The 9,115-nt window shown below is 32.9% G+C and overlaps 1 pseudogene; it reads left to right on the forward strand.

Moving 5' to 3' along the window:
- The first annotated feature begins 6,060 nt into the window (after positions 1-6,060).
- Positions 6,061-6,160, forward strand: LOC122125970 (annotated as a pseudogene).
- Positions 6,161-9,115: the final 2,955 nt, after the last annotated feature.

The raw sequence follows: 9,115 nt of genomic DNA on the forward strand, positions 1-9,115 counted from the left end.
ATTACATAATATGCAAACAGGTATTCTTTTGAAGCTCTCAGGTAGGAATGTTCAGAATTTGAAAATGAGTAGTTATTAGTCATAGGAATTTTGAAGAACACATATATTCTGTCCTCTTAACAACTTATTTACTTTTAAAAGTTATGGGTTTCCATTGAATGAAACTGTTTACTGTTTTAGTATGAGAAAGTTTAAATTTATTCTTTTTTCAAAATATTGGCAAGTATATTGTGAAAATATTGTCTAGTTGGATAACATTCAAGTTGATGGCCCTCTGATTAAAAAGGGGTAATTAATTCAAATTGAATGCCAAATAGTATTGATTTTTAAAAGTTACTAAAAATAATAATATTTACTATGCCAATATAGTGAAATTTTATTTCATGTAGCTTATTTATTTAATTTAATTTTCTTGTCAAAGCTATATACAGTGGAGTTACAGTAATTGTAAGGTAGTGAATACATAATGTTTCAAACTTGTTATCACCTTTCTTATTTTTCTCACAGTTTTCCTTCACCACAATACCCCTCGCAAGTTGTAATGTACATTTTCATCATATTGTCTTGTGAGCATTGCTATTGCATTGGTTTGCCCTTTGTCCTGTTTCTCACCATTTTGTTCTTCCTATTCCCTTCCCTAATTAAGGTAAATGTATACCAATACACAGGGTATCACAATCAAATACAGCAGGGAATAAACCACAGGGAAAAATGTCAAAAGAAAATAGAAATCACATAGCACATTAAAAACAACAACCGCAAATAAAAATCTCTGTTTCCATATCTTGGATTTCATTTTGCTTAGCATCAGCATATATGGTCATATATATAACATAACAAAGGCCCTGGAAAATAATAGTTGCATGGACATGATATCATGAAAACAACATGTTAACTGTTTAATATGGTAAAGATGGAATTAGGATTGGTGAATTCGTGATTCTGTTAAAGGAATTTCAAAAGAGTTTTAAAGTTATGACAGGTAAATTTTAATTGTTCAATCTTTTTAAAAACTTAGCCTATTTAAAAAAATTTTAAATTGCCTGGGAGAATAGGCTTTCATGCAAAGAAATCCATGGAGACTTAGCTGAGAGGGAGCAATGTGGGTGAAGATGGCTCTTTTTCACACTAAAAAAAACAAACCTCACAAACCTTGCTATAAATCCTGTAGGTTACCTTGAGAATTGTCCTTACCCAAAAAATATACTCTTACTGTGTGAAACAAAGTTGTAGTGGAATTTAAATTCAAAGTTCTTTTAAAAAAAGATATCAAAATTGTGATTTGACCTTTACTTACTAAACAGTAATTCTCTGAAAAAGATAATTGGGGTCAAACTATTTAGGGCGAAAGTGCCCTCCACAATGAAAGAAGATATTGGATTTACGCTTTTCTGCTTATAATACTTTCCACAATGTCTTTGCACGTAAAGCACTGAAACACAGAAAAAATCTGATTGGATACTTCAAACGAATTATTTCACATTTCTAAGTGGCTCAAAAATATAATATCATTATTAACAAGAGACTGTGAAGACTTCTCTTATTACATAAGCCAAAAAGTTTTGGGATCAGAAAAGAAGAGCAAATGGAAAACGTAATAAAACAGTGTTCTTAAAAGCCCTAGCTAAGCATATTAGCTTCAGCAGTGGAGGGAGGCCAAAACTTTTTAAAATAGATTGTCCTAATATTTTTGCTACATAAAGTGGTTTTACAGAGCCTATGTGGCTCACTTCAATGCACACTAGATCGAATGAAGACATAAAAATAAGTTCCACATCCAAATAAAATAGTTTTAAAAGAGAAACCATGAAGACGTAGCAGTGGGGGAGGCCTTACAGTCCTTCCACTTCACTAGACTTTAACCCAAGAAGCTGTGATTAATTGGAAATCAGGTAAGAGCTAAGAGGAGGACATAGAAATAGGACATAGAAGTATTGTCCTTTGTAACAGACACTGTCATCCAAGGTATCGGTGATTTAACTCTATTCTTCCCCATACATCTTGTTAAGCAAATGCAAGACCAAGAGAAAAATAATCTATTGAAGTAAATTTGCAAAGAATAACTTCACTGTTCCTGATATGGTATCTAACGAGAGTCTTAAGTGAGAAGATAAAAGTGGAGTATTCTTCGGTTTCCTCTAAGCATCTTGTTAGCAAACTATATCTTTGAGGTTAGAAGTAATTGAAACAAAAAGTGGTGGAGTACTTATTTTTGTGGGCACTTTAGACATAAGAAGACTTTCAAGATAAAAGAAAAAAAAGTATAGCTAAATATTTGTGATCACAGCTTCTTGGACTGGTTCTTTGGAGACAACGTTTTACATGAGAGTTTGTTCTCATTATCATAGATGTTGGGTTTTCATGGCAACCAAATGCAAGAGGGAAGTTTAATGGATTCGCTTGGACAAGTAAACAGCGTAATAGAAAAAATGGCAAATAATCTTTAGTGAATTACTTTGACCGATTACTTTGCCAGAACAAAGAAGGAAAGATATAATTCAAAATCACTTGACTGAAAAGTATGAAAAAGAGTAGTAAAGAGAGAAGAGAGAAAACATAGAGGACTGTTTTCTCTCCAACGGAGTAATGAGTTTTGATCTTGTTTCTTCCATTCTATATTCACCAGCTATCAAATGTATCTCAGGACTGGAATATCCAGTTCAGACAAAGAGATCTCCCATTAGAAAATATTTGCTGCAGATGTAAGTGATTTATAACCTTAGACAATCTATTTAAATCTGTTCAAAATTCTCCCCTACCCCAAACTGCCCTCTTTGAACAGTTGGTTTGCTTTTCCCATACTGCCCTTGATTAACTATTTAAAATTTTGAGAGGTCATATTCATACTCTCTAGAGGTTGCTGTTTGGTTGTGATTTTTGTGTGTTTGGTTTTTGTTGTGTTTTTAACTAAATTTCAAAATGTTGTGCAATTGTGTTACAATTAAATATGTCCATGTAATTGTCCAATGCTCCTGGATCAGAGTCACTCCTTCTATCATTCTCAACCAATCCCTTCTCCAAGATTTATTTCAGATTTACCACTTCCTTTGTCACATGTGTACATTGAGTATTCTAGTTGTACTTGCCACTTTTTCATTTTTCATTCATTCTATGTTTTTACTAATATTCTTCTCTGGTCTCAACTTTTTGATAGTCATTCTGTTAAACTGTCTGTTTATACTTTGACAGGTTTATATACATTCTATGGCATTTCTATCCTGCATATACTTGAACTGATATCAGCTTATATTTCCATAATTAATTCATCTGCAATAACAATTTGCAAGACTGAAGTCGTGAAGCACCTATACATGATTTTATTCTCATCCATTTGGAAGATTAATATTTAGTCAACAAGAAAGTTTAAAAATGGCTTAGAATGTTTTCCTAACTACCAGTTTTTATAAATGGCTTTGTACAATGGTTTGTGATTATTTTATTTTACATGGGATAATATTCTCTACTATGTATAACTTTTGGGAAAAGAAGAAAACTAAAATTTATTACTCTGGAGGAATATGATAGAAATAGAAGACAGATTTTATGTTTGTCACATCTCTGATGAGTACCCATATTCAAGACTTAAAGTCATATTTCTTAAGGAAAACATCAAACAACATGATAAGGCAACTATTCGTGATCTTTTAAAATGTACCTTATTATTTGATGAAATTTACTTTATTAGCTAAAGTTTAGGCTTGAAATATGGAAGGCTGATCTATATAACACATTTCTGGAAGGCATCTACTGAACAACACAAATGGTGGGGGCTACTATTTCTATAATTTAAGGAATAGTTGAACCTGTTTGGTGTTAGTGCTGGATAATAAATCAACTCTATTTTAACTTGCTCCTTCCACTTGAAAAACTTGTAATGTTACTAAGTATCATCTAATCGTCAAATGTTATTTTGGTGAATGTGCCTTTAGAAAGTTTATTTGAGGCGCTGGGAAGGTGGCTCTGTGGTAAAGCACTTGCTTGCATGCATGAGGTCCTGTGTTCAATTCCCCAGCATCACATGACCAAAAAGAAAAAAATCTGGAAGTGTGCTGTGGCTCAAGTGGTAGAGTGCTAGTCTTAAGCTGAAGAGCTGAGGGACAGCGCCCAGGCTCAGAGATCAGGCCCCACGCCCGGACCCCCTAAAAAATTATTTGAATAGGAATATATTTTCAGGAGATTAAATATAGGTTACCATTGGTTTGAGAATGACAACCCTTTTATACTACATAACCAAGTTTTACTGAAGTACCAGTGTTTTGAAGCACTAAGGATCTTCTCAATTAATGTTTTTCTGAATTATATTTGACTTCTAAGTCAAGTTTTCCTAGCCTTAGTAGAAAAATTATGGATCTATCCTTCCAGGAACTATTTTTTGGCCTACTTATACTGGACTGAAATCTTTCATTAATCATTAGGAGAGGGGTATTAAAAATATTCTTGTGACATTTGTGATCTTGTTCACTAATATGGGCTGGTCATCTGTAAATTGAAAGTGTGAATTACAGAAGTTTCTCTCAGATTTTGTGATCTCATCTTTCATTTTAAGTTGCCTTGCATTTCACAATTGCTTACTGCTAAATCCTATGTAATTGGGGCCCTGCATTATTATAGGAAATGAGAAGTTGAGATGAGTCTTCAATTACTTTCTGTTGGCATGTGGCATGGGCCTAGGTATGAGGACTTGCCCTTGTTATCTGATGATACAGATAACTGGGACCTGGGATCCTAGGACGCGTGGGTCCTGTAGAAGAATAATACCTTTTGGACATCATATCAGCAAAATTTGGGTATGATCAGAAATATGGAGAAAACCATTCTGGGTCCAGCGATTTAAAACAATATACAGAGCAGCAGAGTAAAATCCCTTACATATTAAAGGAAAACAACATTTTTTTTGCCATGTGAATTCAGGAGTCTAAGAACACTTAGAAGGTATAACAAGTTTATATCGAAGACACTGCATTGATACTTCTTATATTCTAATATATATTCTAAACTTAATTATTTATATTCCAATCTATTTATTGTAATAAATATCAATTTATTTGTCAAATTATCGATTAATCTAGTAAGTTTCATTGTGCGAAACATAAAATTAGCACATATAAATATAAAATATATAACTATATGTAATATAAGGAATGTTTTTCATTGTTCTGTTGTGGTTAGGGTATCAAAGGCAACTCTGTTTTACAGTATTATTCCATTATCTCTACCTCAGAGTTTGGTAGAGTTAGACCTAAAGCTTTACCATTTGTAGATTTACAGCCTAGAGGCAAGAGGAAACACTGAGATTAAAACATTACCAATTTAAGGCCTAATATCAAGGAAAAAATATGGACTTCTCCTGGAGCTATGGAAATATTTGGTGATAGAAATTCAGTAGTGTAAGTTCCTGCCTGGTTGGATGGTAGACAGGTCAGGACATTAGGTAATCATGCATAAGAACAATTTTTTCACCTTTTTGGCTTTAGCTACTTTTGAAATGGTAGGTATAATAAACAATTATATTTTGATAAAATACTTTCTAGTCAGAACTGTTTATTTCCCATGATCCCTTGTAACTAAGATTAGTTTTTTTCCAGTAAGATAATCTTTGCTGTCAGGGTAAGATATTCTGGTTGGTCTGTTACTACATGGAAGAAGGGTAAAGGGCCAGTAGACATTTGTGCCAGTAAGACCTCATTTGGGAAATTTTAAGCTGCAAAATTTTAGAAGTAGCTCTTCAGCAAGGCTTACTTTGAATCCATTAGCTCCACAAAGCTAACTCAGTTGATAAATAAGTACTTGAAAAGCCATATCTTTGAATCTAGCTATAAAGGCTTCAAAGTATGATGAAATTTAAAATGAAAAAGACTTAAAATAGTCATTGGCAAAATAATTGCAAGTGTGAGCAATCTACTGAACAATATATTTTTTCCACTATACACAGAATTTCAGAGAAATAAGATCCATAGCATTGTTAGTAACAATAAGGTTTCCTTGTTACAAATAGGCAACCAAGGATATATGCCTGTATAAAGATTGCATCATTAACTACTTAAATTCACAGGATACTACATGCTTCGGCAGCACGTATACATAAATTACAACAATATAGAGATTAACATGCCACTTGGACAGGGATGATCTGAAAATATGCGAAGTATTCCATATTTTTCATTCTTCAGATGCAAGAAATGAAAAACAGTTATTAAAAAGTTGATTACAAAAATACAAGTGTAACAACACATGCGATTCATATAATTAAAAGTTAGTTTGGCATCAGTGTATTACATCTTCACCTTAGAAAGGTCTTTACATAGCATAACTTTACAAAACTTTGAAATTAGATAACATTTTAATTTTATCCCAAAGAAATAAAATACTATAAGGACCTAGGAGAAAAAAGAATCTTAAACTGTTTTTATATGGAATGCAATCTGTAAGGACACATTTATTAATGAATTTATATAATATATAACAATGTAGTATTCAAAGTATTATATCTAGGAAAGAATGAAATAGATTATGGACATCTTACAAACAAAATACAGAATATGTTAAAATATACTTTCTTCAGACAAGCACCAGAAATATCTTTAGTTTCTGTACTACTCATTTCAACAGATACGTTAAAATTATTTCTGATTTAAAAAATCACAAGCTCTACAGAAATCATAATAGATGTACACAAACAACTCTTGAATATATTTTGAAATCAAAGTCAGGCAATTCATTTGGAAGAATACCATGGAATCCATGAATTTTTAAAGTAAGATATTTCTGTTGCTTTGTATTGTGAAAATATTTTGTACAGAGACAAAGGATGGACTGGCATTTTTGAAATTTAAGTAACTTAACCAAATCATTAAGACGTAGGAGAACAATTTGTACAGCCTTTCACAACTTCAAAGAGGTAGTCATACATACTTATCTTTTGGCAGTATCAAATGCAGTTTCTTCCAAGTTGTTCTTCAGACATGGTTTAATATAATGGTTCAACAGAAGGAGATCAAACGTATCTTTGCTGTTTCTATTCCCAGCAGCAAGATGCAAGGGGGTCAAGAGGCCTTTAGTTTAGACACTGGTATCTGCATCATGATGAAGTAATAAAGAAGCCACACTGGTATTATTCCACGTACAAGCACTGTGCAGGTGTGTCCAGCCATTCACAGTTATTGCATGAATATCTGCTTCGAGCCACCAACTCATGGACAATGTCTCAGTGTCAACTGTAGGCTTCCTGATGAAGAGCGGTATACTCATCTTCATCCCTAGTATTCACACGAGTGGCCTTTTTGGAAAGATTTCTCCACACTGTAGCAAGCCGATTAATTTAGGCAGCCCAAAGAAGAAATTTGCTTGGATCCTTCTCCATTTTTTTTTTTTTTTTTTTTTGCAAATGATACCATTCCTCACTTTTTCATCTTGTTCCTTGTCTTCATCAGAATTGCCTAACCAGAGACTTTGAGTACCAGTTGGAATGAGGTGTCCATGCATTTCCCCAATAGTTCACATTGGTTGAACTAGTCAGGAAAAACTGGTGAATTTTCTGCATCTTTTTTTTCACCATGATTTGTTTTCTCTTTTTCCATTTTTACTATTCTAAATATTCTAACTGGAGAGTAGAGAATTGATAGAAAGCAGAGGAAAGATTTTCCTCCGTATTAAAAGGTACAAACTGAAAATGAGGACCAGTGGTGTCTTCATGTTCAGCTTATTCTAGGAATGAGAAAATAGGAAATAATACCTTCTATGTAAATGATTTGAGAAATGGCAGAGCAGAAAGTGAAATGATGCAGCCAAAAATATAAAAGCAAAATAAATTAGGATAAGTATGGAGCAATCATATTATCTATGAGAACCTTGAAAGAGAGAGAGGAAGAGAGAGACATGTGTAATGCACTAACTAGCCACAATATCCATGCCTCTGATCAATTTATAGAGCAAACAATTTTATTTTTAAAAGAGATGGAAATAGAATTTATAGTGGGTCTCTTTATGATGTGCAAAATTATGTATTGATATACATTGCATTGATCACTTTTCTGTTACTGTGAGGAAAATACCTGCAAAGAACATTTCTGAGGAGGAAACTATTATATTGACTCATGGTTTAAGAGAACACAGTTTAAGAAAAAGTGTCTCCATTGTTTTTAATTATATTTTTATTATCTTAAATAATTGTACAAGGGAATTTCCATTCCACAAATCAGTTTTTATGTACAATGGATCTTTACATAACTTCCCCACACCCTTCCAAATCTCACCCCAGTTTAATTTTTTCTACTTTCATACTATCTGTATTGAATATTATGCCTTCACTTTCTTACTCCATAATTCTTTTTAATCCTTCCCTTTGAATTTTCCTCATAACTTAAGTGATAGTTTCCTGGTATTCATTTTGTTGGATTAAAAATTCAATTTTATAAGAAAATACACCTTTTAAATTCTCCTCTGCAAATAGCATGCTTTGGTTAATATTGCTGTGAAAACTTGTATAAAGTTCTATCTTCCAAATATGAGACAGAACATGGGTCCTTTGTGTGTGTGTCTCTGACTTAGTTTACTTAACATATTTTTAGATCTATCCATTTCTTTGCAAATAATGTAACAATCTTCATAATGGATGGGTGCAATACAATTGTGTATATGTGCCACACTTTCTCTAACCATCCTTCTGCCAAAGGGCATCTGGGCTGTTTCCATCAGTTTTCTACGGTGAATAGTGCAGCAGTGAACATGGTCGTGAAAGTGATTTTACTGTAACCTTTTGGAAGAATTCATCACTATCTTTCTGGGAACAATCTTCTAGTCAGTTTTCCAGAATAAGCACATCCCTCTCTTCATCTCCATTAGAACGTATTGCAAATCCTCAAAAACACACTACCCCCTACAGGTCACAATAAGCTAAAACCACACGGTGCCCATATTTTTTCAATACTTTTTTTCATAATTGTACATATTATTTAGTGAGAAACTTCTATGTACTTTTCTAATGTGGGAATGAGGGACATGACAATAGTGTAAAGGTAAGAAATATGCAATTTAATTAGCTATTATCATATTTAAAATCATTTTCAGCTCTAACTCATAGCCTCACTTACTATTATTTTAATCTTTATTTGATTAC

The sequence above is a fragment of the Dipodomys spectabilis genome, unplaced genomic scaffold (genome assembly GCF_019054845.1).
Source record: "Dipodomys spectabilis isolate Male_0828 unplaced genomic scaffold, ASM1905484v1 ptg000268l, whole genome shotgun sequence".
NCBI lineage: Eukaryota > Metazoa > Chordata > Mammalia > Rodentia > Heteromyidae > Dipodomys > Dipodomys spectabilis.